At 38.9% G+C, this 14,720-nt stretch overlaps 1 long non-coding RNA gene across 1 annotated transcript; it reads right to left on the reverse strand.

Moving 5' to 3' along the window:
- Positions 1 to 319: 319 nt before the first annotated feature.
- On the reverse strand, positions 320 to 14,145 carry LOC116691640 (uncharacterized). The gene is made up of 4 exons (XR_004332521.1): positions 14,135 to 14,145; positions 6,554 to 6,558; positions 3,669 to 3,676; positions 320 to 437 (listed from the first exon to the last, which is right to left on the reverse strand). It is a non-coding gene; the product is annotated as an uncharacterized LOC116691640 (long non-coding RNA).
- Positions 14,146 to 14,720: the final 575 nt, after the last annotated feature.

Raw genomic sequence — 14,720 nt, forward strand, 5'->3', positions numbered from 1 at the left:
GGTCTATATAAAGAGACTTCAAATATGGTATAGGGGACCACTAAGGTCTTATAAAGAGACTTCAGATATGGTATTGAGGACCACTAAGGTCTATATAAAAGAACTTCGATATGGTATTAGGGACCACAAGGTCTATATAAAGAACTTCAGATATGGTATTAGGGACCACTAAGGTCTATATAAAAACTTCAGATATGGTATTAGGGGACCACTAAGGTCTAATAAGAGAACTTCAGATATGGTATTAGTGGACCACTAAGGTCTATATAAAGAGACTTCAAATATGGTATAAGGGGACCACTAAGGTCTATATAAAAGAGACTCCAGATATGGTATTAGAGGACCACTAAGGTCTATATAAAAGAGACTTCAGATATGGTTTTAGTGGACCACTAAGGTCTATAGGAAAGCATCCAACGAGCACCACGTCATGGGACCTCCTGGGCTTTAATGCTTTCTTCAGGGACTTTCATCCTAACAGACTCTGGTCACTGTGTGAAGACGAAAACTGTGGACTGGAAGGCCGGTGGCCAGTGTAGAATAACGAGGGAGAAATGTGTAACCCTGATGTGCAGACAGAGGCTGTTCGTCAAAGGGTCAGATAACTGTTGTGACAGTAGTTCATTAAAATTGCCTGAAACTGCCGAGTGCAGCGTTTTTCTCAGATTAATCTACTCAGCAAAACCCTCAGAGCAATGATGGAACGTGTAAATAGATTGCGACAAAGTGCCACACTTGAGTAGGTGCAATCCAGTGTGTATATAGCTCACCCTGCTATTAATAGAAGCATTTTCTGTTCGTTTGAGCAACGTATGTGTATAAATTGAAAAGCACTCAGAGGGAATGGATACTGAGCGGACTAAATGAAAGAAATCTGTTTCATACTGAGCAGCAGGCTTTTCTGTATATATCGTGAAGTTGCTTGAAATTTAAATTGTGCAGTGCAATGTGAATATTTATTCAATATTGTTTTCAAACGTGTGCCAGCAAGTGCATTTCAAAAAGCTTGTTTTGATCCTTTGTGCATCAGCGTGTCTTGTCAGTGGAAGCTAATGAGCTCCAAAGTTGTACATGTGAGAAAATATGAAAATGAAAAAGGTTTGAAATTTGTAGCGTAACTCTCATCGTGCACTTTTATTGTTTGCTCCCTTTGTTCTCAGTTGAAACCCATTTTGTGTTGTGGTGAAGATGTTTTCTGTTCCGCACAATGCCAGCTTTTGTGAAGTGAACACAAAGACGATAACATCACATAGCTGATGTATTTCTATCCGAGGTGTTGCATTGTGCACATTTCTGTCTTCTGTCTTTTCTGCTCTTGCTGTTTGATGGATTGTTTTGTATTTTGTATCGTTCTTTGCCTATAATAAACAGAGAGGATAATTGCAGCTCCTCGTGGGTGGTGCATTATTGCTACATTTTACTGTGATATTTTGTCTTTTTTTGTCTTTCCCTGCACCTCCATCTCTACTGATCTATTACCTGCAGGCGTTGCAGGAACCGCCTCATCCGAGCCATGAATCAGGCACATGAAGCTTCTGTTGAGCTACAATCACTCAATAAGACATCAGTCAGAGGGGTTGATGGCTTGGGTTTGAAGTCCCGCAGCAATACAACAATATCTCACTGAAGCAATCAGAGGTCATCACCATTCTCAACACAAACAACGACACCTGCAAAATTTATGTTTAGCCACTCGATGTAACAGCTGACTCATCAAACCTCCCTCAATTTGTTAATATTGCTAACAATCAAGCGCAGTGAGTAATCTGTGACTAATCTATATACTAACCATGCAATGTTCAAGAGCTGGAAAGAGCTTAATGTGCTGAAAGAAAATGGCCTTGGAACACGGAGGCACTAATTGACGACTGCTGTGAGTTTTTATCGGCTTTGCGAAACACGCACACTCCTGCACGCATGCAAGCACACACACACAGGATAGACTACTCTTAGTCTTGCATTGCCAGATCTTCCTGTGGGGGTCTGGCTAGTCCACACAGCATTCCGAGATGGGAGAAAAGCATATTCTGGTTCAATGACAGTGTATCTGCAAGATAGCCTCGGGAAGGAACTTGTTTTGATGGAACGTGTTTGTTCAAAAGTTGTTTTAGTGGTGCGACAGAAAACTAAGAATGCACCCGGCAGTGCACTACAACTACTATTTCTAGTCATAGTTCCATTATATTCATAGTGACTATAATTGCACCGTCAGACACCGCCCACCAAGAGCCTGGGTCTGTCCGAGGTCTCTCCCTAAAAGGAAGTTTTCCTCATCAATCGAGGATTCTGCCTAAAAATGAGTTTTTCCTCACCACTGTCGCACTAAATGCTTGCTCTTGGGGGAAATAACTGTAATTGTTGGGTATTAGTAAATTATAGCGTGGTCTAGACCTACTCTATCTGTAAAGTGTCTTGAGATGATTTGATGCTATAAATAGCATTAAATTGAATTTAACTATTAGTAACCTTTCCGTTAAAACCGGTGGCACTATGTAGAACATTAGCTGTAAAATCAACCAACTAGAAGTCATTCGTTCAACAGTCACCTGCCAATAAAATAAAAAGAATCTGAATGTATGTGTCCTTTTGCATTTTCACTTATAATGCAAGAATAAAGGCCTTTAACTTTCAACCAGTTATCTGATTCTGACCACCAAATTGTCATGTGGGAAGGAAAGGAGGTCAGAATTACACTACAAGCTTTTCCACTATTTTTTCCATTTTCATATAGTGCATTGAGTTCAGAAGTGATTCAAATCTCCACTTTGCTGTTGAGTTATTGTGATTCAAATGTCTTGCACTCTACCATTTAGAAAAAGTATTTGTCCTCAAGCAACAGATTTATCCTCCAGCTCTTGTGTATGACCTTAAAGGATCCATCAGACGTGGCTTTTTGCACTGCCCTCTGTGTAGAAACATGATTGATCCATTAGAGAAACAGCTGAGCAACCTTTCTAAGAGGGTGCAAAACGGGACAGGTCTGAAACACAGGCTGTGATTGTACTTTACTAAATGGAATAAAGCCTAAAGCGTACCGTGTACACAGTTTCATTAAATAAATCTGCCAACTACATTTGAACAAATCCAACCAATTATCTTAAAAGGCAGTTATTAGTAATAACGATTTACTGGCCAGAGAGAGCCACACTGATTTGACAAAGAGTTGGAAATCCAAATGGTGAAAATTACACACTGAGCAGGGCTGAAGTGGCAGGAGCAGAAAGGAGAGGATGAGATATCTGAATAAAAGCCTCAGCAGTGGGCAGCTGCACCAATGAAATGGCCCTGACTCTGAAGCCTCAGTCTTCCAGTTCTGTTACTTTGGAGTGTTGCACATTTTTATGCTCATTTCAAAAATTGAGGAACACATGGGGGAATGATGCTTCTTCCATCAGTAGAATACCATCACATTTGAATGAGAAAAGAATATTGCTTCCTATAATTTCATCCATTCACTCCCACGTTGAATCATGGCGCGCAGTCCTTCTCTATAGTTCATTTACATGCTTGTTGATTTATTTGGCCATTCACCATGGAATTATTCATGGATGTTTGACAAGATTAATGGGTTTTCATTTTGCAAATCTATGTTTTACCATTTCTATGGCATAGAGAGCAAGACAGTTGATAAACTGTAGCTTTTATCTTGAAATGTACAGTAAATCCACCTTTAAAGCTTGGTTTCTTTTCCCGTTATACCTCTAGCTGTATCTAGCTGTATCTAATCTAGCTGTATGTCAACCAGGACGGACCATGATGTGTACGAGGAGAGGTGACACCTGACGTTTCCCTACAAATACGTCTGTCAATATTTAACTGTTTGATTCCCCAGGAGGAGGCATTTCTCAACTCAATCCAAGCCAACTAGAAATGTTACCTTAAAAATGGTTGTCAATTGCTGAGACCAGCAAGCTCTACGAGAAACATTCTACACTTCAACAAGAACCCCTCATTGAGAAAAAAGCATTTGCGCTTGACTTCACACCTTCCCCATCTTGCACCAGCCCACAATCATTACTTCAGAATGAGCTCTTGAGTCGCACTTCAGGTGTAAAAAAAATCACGGTGCCCATTCACCGCCTTCTGTCCCATAAGGCATGTATCGCTCTTACAACACTGAACATAAGAAGATTTGGTTTGATTTGGTTCAGTCACAAGGACCCAGACTTTTAAAGTCTTTATTATTGTGCTGAGCAACCTGGACTTATGGGCCTCATTCAACCAATATCTTCCTAATTTTCTTAACTTTGTTCTACAATAACCTTCCTAAAAAAAAGTCTACATCAGATTGATGACTTCTTCTTAAACAACATAGACAATGTTTTGTACCTGTGTTCTTAGGATAGATGAATCCCACATCTTTGCAATTGAAAGCATGGGCCAGTTGTTCCTAATTAGACTAAGAAAACGCCCCGCAAATGCCCATGAAAGGACATGACACGTCAGGGCCGTGTGCAAGAAAAGTTGGAGAATGTCCAAAAGACGTGGTGGTGATCCACCAAGCAGCAAACAACAAAAGAACTTCAGTAATTCTGAAATAGAAATCATACTGCAACAGGTAAATCCCAAACAAGGCATAATATTTAGTAGCAGTAATAGTATTTCCAGTGGTTTTAAAGCCACCAACTAAATGGAGGCGTGGAAGGAGATTACAGATTCCGTGAACTCTGTTTCTTGACAACGTCGCTCAATTGAAGATGTAACAAAGGAAAGGTTTCACTTTAAATCAGAGACCAAAAAATCCATTGACAAGAGACATATGCTGATCACTGGAGGGGGGCATGCAGGCCCTGAGTAATCTGAGACTCACCAGCGCATCGGGGCCATTATCGGTGAGACGGCACTCTCAGGTGTGCCATCAGCAGAGCAACTGGACACCGAGCAGGGCCGCATGTCAACAGCTTCATATCCTCCAAGACCTGCTGCTTTTCTTAATTTATACAATGTTGTGCCATCATTTAACTGAAAGCATTACAGTAAAATGTTATCATTGGAAATGACTGTAGAGTTAAATAAAATGCAGTAACCAATTGTTTGGAGCAAACTGTCATCACTCAAATGTGCGTTAGAGTGCTCTTGAGTGTGCATAGATTTTTTTGTTGGCTAAAAACAAATCCAAGATAAGAAAACATTAGTGAATGTCAGAATACCACAGGCGTATATTTCATCATTGATGAATTTTCCAGAAAGGAACTTCCGTCAAGTGTACCTTTCTGGATGATGAATAAACATATTTATGGAGACTTTATGTCTTTTTAACTTGTGTGTACAGTTTTCTGGTGTGAGGCAAGTTTTCAGAGAGCCAAAAGCTTTTAATTTTCAACATAATATGTAGACTGTGGAACAGTTAAGCTCCTGCAGAAGTTGTTTGTGGTAAAAAGGGTCCATCAATCTTGCGTGATCATCAATCAAGTCAATCTGCAAAACAGCTCAAAGACAAAAGCTACAAGCACAAATGGAGCACCAAGTGAGGCATGAAAAATCCTCAGTGAAGAGGGGAAAATAAGACCATGCAGGCTAATGTTTCCATCACCTCAGCCAATCAAACTGGGAACAGAAAGAGAAGGACATTGGCATAAAAGAAGCCATGTAATCACAGCTTGTTTCTCAAGCGCTCCATAATCTCTCACAGGAGTGCAGCCTTTATGAATCATGTCAGGGGTTGATAGAGCCAGAAGGGAGGAGGCTGAAAACAATTGGTGTCGGATGAGCTAGTCACCTAAAACTTAGGCTTTGTAGAAATGAATACTGCAAGAGTCTGATTTATGCAACAATGTTGCACAAATCTCGGGAATTAGCATTCAAATACAGGTAACCAGTCTAAATATTACAATCCCTAACCATAGACTGGATGACGTGAGAGTAGTTGGCATCTTCATGACGTTTTCTTCATTTGCTTTGGGAATGTCCTAGACAGCATTCCTCTAGGTTTAATACACAGTGTGGTACAGTTTTTGTTTTCTCCATTTTACTGTAATCTGTTGTGCCAAAGCTCAGACATAATACACTCATATCAGAAACAGAATTGCTTTATTTGCCAAATTTACAACGTACACAGGAATTGGACTGGGTGATACAGCACAGGGAAATAGTAAGGTAAAATGCAAGTTAAAAAAGTAAATCCAAAATTCTTAGAAAACACATGTGAGACTAATTATAATTCAAATTGAAGTGAATGGACCATGTGGTGCAAACATTTCATCAAGCGTTGTACTTTATTTAATACTTTTTTAGACATTTTTTCAAGAATAGCATTACAGTAATTCCCTTTCAATTTTCCTTTTCACAATACAACTCTAAACCAATAACCTTCTCTACTTTAGGAAATTTAACAGAATTTTGGCTTACAGACAACATCTTCTTCCTTGGGCACCCAGTACATTTTTACCATGTATTTTTCAACATAAATATTTCATTAATAACCCCACAAAGATGATATGTTAACATGAAATGAATAGAAACTGACTAAAATGAACTAACACGTATCACATTAAAGGGGGAATGCAGACAATAACAATAATAAAAATCATGTTGCACGTATCTACAAACATACCATCCCTTTCACGTGAGGCACATTATGCTTAGTTTAAAATAAATTAATGAAATGTCTTCTATGCTTAAGTGAAAAAAATGTATTTACTAACTGCAGTCTTTATTGCTAAATTGTCAGCATGCAAGCATGCTCACAAAAACAATGCTATCATGCTATTATTATAGGGATGTATAATGTTTAACATATTTACCCTCTTATGTGTGTAAGTATGCTAACATTTTCTAATAAGCGCTAAACAGAAAGTCCAACTGAGTATATTTCATTCAGGTCTAAAGTGGTGGAACGACCAATCAACATTATACAGACCAATTCTGTGTAAGTGCTACAGTTAAATAAAAGGGTATTCAATCAGCATGGCAGTTATCCACTACCAAGGTATTTCAGACTGCTATAAAAACATGAAGAACATAAATCAAGATAAGTTAAACAGGAGCAACAGCTGACACCTGAATATGTTTTGTCCCACTGAGTTCTCTTCTTTAATAGGAGCTACTGCGGGACAAGGAGGTCCTCTGTTTTTCCTCAGCTGGTGCGCTTGAGATTCTGTTCCTCACGTGTGAAAAGTGCCATATGGATGCGTATTAAGCTCAGGTCACTTAGCTCCTATCTGCAAGGATGCTCTTAAGGTCAAACATCACAAACCTGTTCCTTATGAACATAATGATTTGTGGGTATTTGCCGGAGACCGTTGCCGACAGTGTGTATGTTGACAGAGTCAGTGATTTGGATGGGAAGTTTCCTTCCTCTTGTGGGTATGAAGAAACTAAGGAAACGGTTGATAATGGAATGATACAGACTCTGGCACAGGCACAATTGTAAAAGAGATTGTAGTATAAATGCATCATCAAGCCATTATCGTATAATTCAAATATTTGCATTTTTTGCTGAATAAGTATCTTGGCTTCCAAGCAAAACGTAGATAAGAAGCACAAACACACTGTGAAGCAGCGCGAACACAAGACAGCTGTTTACATTTGCTATCGTCTTGATGGGAGCAGTGTCAGGTGTGTGTGCACAGTGGAGCACATTTAATTTCCAGCTCACATTCCCGTCAAATTGCTGACAGAGAGAGCGGCTATAGGAGCCTTGCTGACCTCGGCCCTGCCTTTCTCCTTTTGACGGGAGAAGAAAATGTTGCTGAGCAACAAGCCATCCCTTCCAATCAGAACATCCGTTTCACCGCTGCTTATTTTAGAAGTTTTAAAATGATGACAGTATTATTGACTAAGAACTTTTGATGGATTGCATGGTTTGGTGACTAAACAGTGAGGAGTACATCCAGGGTAATTTCTTGATGAACTTTGCAATTATTTCCAAGGTTAATCAATTTTCAAAGCGGTTACCTGTGTTCAGGAGCTGACAGTGAATGACATATGACACTCACACGTTTCACAGAAGTCCTGGCCAAATATCCACTTCTGATTAAATCTTTGCTAATGTCCCTCTCTAGGTCATTCTCTCTCCTTTTATAAACCCAGTTGTGTACACACACTGAAAGCATAAGATTTGCATACCAGGGGGCTATTGCACAAAAGTAGAATGAATCCAGTATAAATAAGAAAGCCCTAAAAAGCACTCAAAGTGTCTTTGAGTACCATGTAAAGTGCTAAATTAATAAAACGTACTGTTATTTAGCCAAATTTGCCTTAAAAGTGAGCAGACGGAATTGATGTTCCTCGGGAAATTTACCCTTAAAGACAGGGCCTAATTTCAAACCCTCGTTCACAACGCGAGAATATGTTTTACAACCATGTGCACAAATCTATTCTAGATACCTTTCTGCAATTAATGTTCATACAGAACAAACATGACTGGACAAAAAGAACCTGGCAACAAGTAGAGATAAAATGTCAAAACATTTTGCAGGCTGGTAAGTGCCTTAATTCTTCACACAGTGTGCAAATGGAATGTAGAAATGACTCTGAAGATGCCTGCGCACATGTTTTATCTAAACGGATTTTAGCAGTTATGAAGAAAGCTCAATTATCTGGCACGGTGGGGGCTGGGGGGGGGGCACAAACTCAGGACTTCACCCCAGTTGAGGAAATGACCCTTGTCTTATACCTGCAGAAACAGCCCTCTTCATACAAGATACATGCTCCGGTACGACCCATCAAACACAGTGACCCATTTATATGGACATATGTGGACTGTGTGACCTTGTTTTGCCTTGCAGTGACCGGAGACAACAGTCCCTCTCCTGCCACCAGGCCATGATACAGTGAGTATTACGTGTTAAAAGCATATGGCTTGGCACATCTTGCCAGTACAAATAGTATTCAATATAGCAGGAGGAAGGGACTTCTGTAGCAGTGGAAGGGGCTTCCGCAGCCCATAATGAAGAGACAGCGGCACTGGACTCCAGAAGGCCAGAGGTATCATGTTAATCTCATGGAAATGCATATTTAGCCCATAATGGATGAGAAAGTCAGTGATATAGCACTCATAGAAAATATATTTATAACATTATCCAGATGCAGTACAGCCTGACAGCCAGCCTGGAAACATAGTGAGTATTGACTAAAGAAAATCAAAACTATGCACAATTCCTGCCATGCTAATCAATGGGTGGTTTAATGAATTCTATCAGATATCTGTACACAAGACATCTGAAGAAACAAATACAGCTGGCAGATGTACGGATTGCTGTCAGCAAAATAAGTATCTAGGATCTGGACCTTGGTACGGAAATTAAGAAAACAAACACTGAGGAAACTGGATCTGGAGATACAGAAACTAGAAAATAAGTGACTTCAGTACACATTGGAAGCATATCTGTAAAACAATGTATTAATAATGTGTGTTTTTTCCTCTCTCCCAAGCTGCAAGCTGACAAGTAATAGCACCAAAATCAAAAGATTAAGAAGCATTGTGAGCCTTCCCTGTGTGATGAATGACACTACACTACACTATGTAGGCCAAGTTATTGGTCCAGGGATGTGAGACTAAAATAGAAAAGGTTATGAAATCAAAGCAAGCTACTAATACCTAATAAAACATTAGACCTACTGTAGGAGTAACACAAACTGTCCTTTATAAGAGAAGGACATGCAACAAGAAAATACAATCAGTCATCTGAAATAATGAATGTATTGGTCACTGATCAGTCTGTCATATTAGGATTTAAATCAAACTTGTGACAGCAATAGTGACGTGTTAATAAAAAAAAAAGGCCGACAACATTCAGAAGACAATGGTATAAATGTTGAACACGTTTGTTTTGGATCGGAGCGACAACATATTTAACACTGAAACTCCTGGATTGATCTAAGCCTGGCAGAGCAGGCTAACCCTTTAACCATGACCTAGCCCTTCCAGGTCAAAATTTAATTTTCTTTTGTGCTTTTCTGATGTTTTTGCCATTTTTCAGATTTATTTGTCACTTTTTTCCATGCTTTTGGTGCTTTTTTAAAAACCTGAGCTGGTTTAATAAAAGTTTTTACACTTATTCTTTGAATTCATGTTCAAAAAACCTCATTTATATCAGATTATACACACGTTTTTAGTTAACAAGGCAGAAATTATGAATTATTTTTGACTAATAGTTAAGATCAGAGAATGTTGAGTAGATCACAGATGGGTATATGTCCAAGTTTAGTCCAGATACTCTTTTGAAAACATGAAAAAAAGAATTAAAATGGTACAAGATTAAATAAAGAACCCAAATAATTCAATGAAAGTAATCATTTATTTTACCTGAAGAACGTTGTATGGAATCATCCATGTAATTATTGGGCAATTTGGTTAAAAGAAAGCCATATTTCTGATGTAAAATACTTCAGTTTGACCCGAAGACAACACAAGGGTTAACTGCAAAGAATACATCTCCATGGTTACTTGGCTGGGTTTAATTCAACTTGCTTTTGTGCATCCAAGTCAAAGCTAAATTCATCCAGGATAACTTGACTATCCCACGCAACAGCCCCCAGGAGTATGAATGTTTAATAATATAATGTCTGTATTTAGACAGCTGCATTTTACAAAATATCTTTAAAAATGTAATTATTTTTTTCTCCATTTTTTTTATGACACACTCTTTAACCCATGGGAGGGCCTTGCTTGTCAGCCAAGTCATGTCATATTTATGTATTTTTACTTTCTGTCCTTTGACTCTGTATTTGGCTAAAGAAAGACGTTCCCTCCCTGCCAAAAAAAACAACCCTTTAAAGGTTAAAAATGGAAGAAACCATTATGAATGGCAATTGAGGAGGGATCGCTCTCCCAGGACAGACATGCGATAGATGTAGTGTGTACAAAATAACCAATAGAATAAAATTACAGTGTAGACTAAATGACAAAATAACCGTTGCTGTCAATTGATTAAAAAATGTAATCAAGTTAATTGCTGTCATGGGCTGTGATTATCATGATTTATTGCAAATTAAAGTACTAGGATTTACTTGTAAATGTCTGGGTAGCTCCTGGTAGAAAGATTAAACGTAGAATGGGAACATAAATGAGAAAATTGTTGCGGGAGTATGTCGAGCAGCTTCCAGGTGTCGCCTAACAGCCACACGACCTCTCCACCGTGTTGTATCCTGGAAAAAGGACAGACACACACACACACACACACACACAAGAGGCAGAACTGAACTTAACGCACACAGAATAGAGAATGGAACACACTCACAGAAAGAGAGAGAGAGAAAGAGAAGATAGGCCGAATCTCCTTGAGGACAGCGATCCAGATCCAGACTGCCATTTCAAAACAACATGCACTTTTCATTCTAACCATAAAATGACAGTTGGCCACACGTGCACGCTGACGTAACGGCCGACAACAATAACACAAGGACTCACTCTTGGGCATTGTCAGAACTCAGTCTAACTACTGAGGATATTTGGCAAGGATGTGCAACAAAAGGACAGCTCATTTTCATGGTTAATTTTGACATTAGCTTTGTAGGTTTTTGCAGAGTTTGCAGCAAGATTTTTGTTTCAAACAGGTATTTCCTTAATGTAATGTCACACAAAACAAGCTTCTTGCACGTTGGCTACTCTACATTAGTTGTTTGTCTGCTGTTGTCGTGAATGAATAGGCTCCATGAGCCGGCTTCTTTCTGGCTCCTGTCAGAGATCCATTCTTTTTTTTTATAAATTAATACAAGACACAGTAATAGCGTGACTATTACTATATTCCTACAGACTTGTCTCCAAAAGAGGGCTTGGACTCATAGCCTCTAATATCCTGGCCAGCGCCCTGTAACTGTTATCTATGGTATGTTCATTGGCAACAGGGTTTTTTTGTCCAGTAAGTGTATTCTTGTATGACCCATAACATGTACAAAAAATACATATATTTTGTCTAAAAGAGACACATTGTGCCGGACACTGGGGTTTGCATGCTGTATTAGGCTGTGTTAGGCATAACGTTTTAGGCAAATTTGCTGACTTTCTATCTGAACTTAATGAATCACTTCAGTTACCTTTTACTTTTTGCAAAATGTGTTATGTCCTTTTAATCATGTCTAGCTGACCTTCACATGCTACAAATGGGAATGATTTGTTATATTAAAGTACTTTAAAAACGCGTTTCTCCAACACGGGGGTGACATAGGTTTTATGGGAAAATCTACAAGAAACAGTTGGAGCTGTTCAGGATTTTGCAAAGTTTTTTTTTTTTGTTAAACAATTTTTATTGATTTTCCATAAACAGATAATGGACCAAATATGTATAAACAATATGTGGCTGTGTTATGCAGAAGTCAACCAACATGAAAGGTACCCCACACCTCAACCCACCCACCCATCCATCCCAGTCTGTCCCTTTGAGTCCAGATCTTCACAAGAATAATTGTCCATTGAAGTGGTTGTCCAACGAGGGATTGGAGAAGGAGTATATATAATATAGCACCAAGTTTCCAAATAAGTGGATACCAGTACAGAAGAGAATGGGTAGAGGACAATAAACGGGGAACAAAGTGACAATAATAGGATTTTGCAAAGTTTGCCATGATTAAACTCAGCCTTAGTGACGACTATGTTGTAGTGTAAAGAGAAGTACTTCCACTCTTTGCTATGGGTAATCAAAGTACAAAGTCACATGATCCTGCGGGGCCCGTGGTGGATGGATGAGATGGTAAAAACATATGGTTCTGCCTGTGTAGAGCAACCTTATTGGTCAACAAAGTTTGGGTTTCAATAAAATGGTTATTGCGCCCCGATAACGTGTGTGAGACAGCGGCTTATACACTGTCCCATACTAGCAGCCTAGAATCTGCTATTTTATCTGCTTTTATATGTTTAACAGTTTTTAACTGATGTTTCATGTTTAGTTTCTTATACAGCAATGTAACTTTTACTATTTTTAATCTTTTTATATAAAGCACTTAGAATTGCCTTGTTGCTGAATTGTGCTGTACAAATACCGCTGCCTTGCCTTGCCTTGCCTTGCTTTCACAAGGTTATAACGTCATCAAAACTCTTTCATGTCTACAAGTCCACAACACCAATCTGTCAAAATGACTTTTTCGGAAAAAAAACAGACATAGGGTCTCAGGAATCTCTCACAGCCTGCAGGTTAGTTATTTCTTCATCAAAAAGGTCAGGGATTGGAGCCGGGCTCAGGTCTGGACACGCTGAATCCCCTTCTTTGCAGACTGAATCTGACAGAGAATTCCTCAGGATACCATTCGATCATACACTGAATTGACAGATAATTACATGGCTGAGTGGGAGTCTCGCGGGTGACATCTCATCTGCAAGAAAACTAATAGTATTGACAAACTTGAAATACATTAATTTACTCTTTTACCTCAAGGAACCGCTGTACAGCTCTCACATGGCGGCACTGTTAGTCTCTGCTCCTGCAGTGTTTGTCATTGTATGTATATGATTACATAAGCCTGACCTAGTTGTGTGTTATCATAGTTTTCCATATACTTTACCTGAAGCAGCCGGTAGACAAGAGTTAATGAAAAGAAAACACAGTGCAGTGCATACTTGAGTAAGAAAAAACTTTGAACACAACGTGAGATTTAGTTCAATCTTTACTGTAAATAAGGGGGATTCCAGGCCAGATTTTTTAAAGTCAAAATTGACTTTTGACTGACAATATTTTAATAATTAATTGCATGGGCCATTCAGTAAATGCCAATTCAGGTTTTTCTTTGTCTTGACAAAGAAGTTTCACCTTATAACTCAGACAAGTGGGCCCACTGCAGTCCTCAGAGGTATTGCCTGCTTCCATGGACAAGATCTTCTCTCTTAGACTGCAGTGATAATGGAAGCAAATTGAAATGGAGGTTGTATATGAGCCTTATTACAGATAACCCATCTAAGCTGGCCAGCCGCTTATTTAATTGCAATGGAGAGCAATGTCAGCTGAATAGAGAATTGGCCTGCCTACCTGGCTTTGCTAATAAATTACCAAGTGCATGCTGTTGCTATACTGTAAAATGGCTGCCCAGCAACATCAACATTATGAGTTTAACAAGCAATAATTATTATAGATTTTTAAGTGTTTCACAGATTTAAATACCCAGAAATTGGTAAATCATTGAACTGCAAAGTGCTCTTTAAAAGCTGCGCTAATCATTATTTGAATATAAACAGGGCAAAAAGGACTGTGTTAAAGGTCACATATTATGCTCTTCTGTGTTTTCTGTCACATCTAAAATGTTATATATTTAGATGTTCATGTTAAACGTGGCCAAAACTTCTTTTTTTTAACTTGACAAAGCTAATTAAGAAAACCATACACTGAGACATGAGAACGCGTCCCAGGATTAAAAAACACAGAGAGGAAAGACCGGGAGGGATGAGACCTTATAAAAACACAACAGCAGGAATGGAGTCTGCAGCTTATCAATAAGACATACAAAAATAGACACACCCAAACACACACAAACAAACAAGCATGAAACACTGACAGAGAGATAGACATAAGACATATGGGACCACAAAGATCCAGGCTTGAATAGACATGGGGAGACCCATCCATCTTTCCATATCTTTTAAAAAATTGTTCAGAGCAACAGAATAGTTAGCTTACTGATCTGATTTAAGCAAGGAACAACCTGTCTAAATATTTAAACTGTTTAACAATGGGGATGTCAGCAGAGATGGTTGAATTGCAAGCAGAATCATTTAAATGTAGCGCAGTACTTTGACCAGTTCATTTTAAAGCCTGACGAGCGTGATACTCCTCGCATAAAGATGGAAGGTG

The sequence above is a fragment of the Etheostoma spectabile genome, chromosome 6 (assembly GCF_008692095.1).
Source record: "Etheostoma spectabile isolate EspeVRDwgs_2016 chromosome 6, UIUC_Espe_1.0, whole genome shotgun sequence".
In the NCBI taxonomy this organism is placed as follows: domain Eukaryota; kingdom Metazoa; phylum Chordata; class Actinopteri; order Perciformes; family Percidae; genus Etheostoma; species Etheostoma spectabile.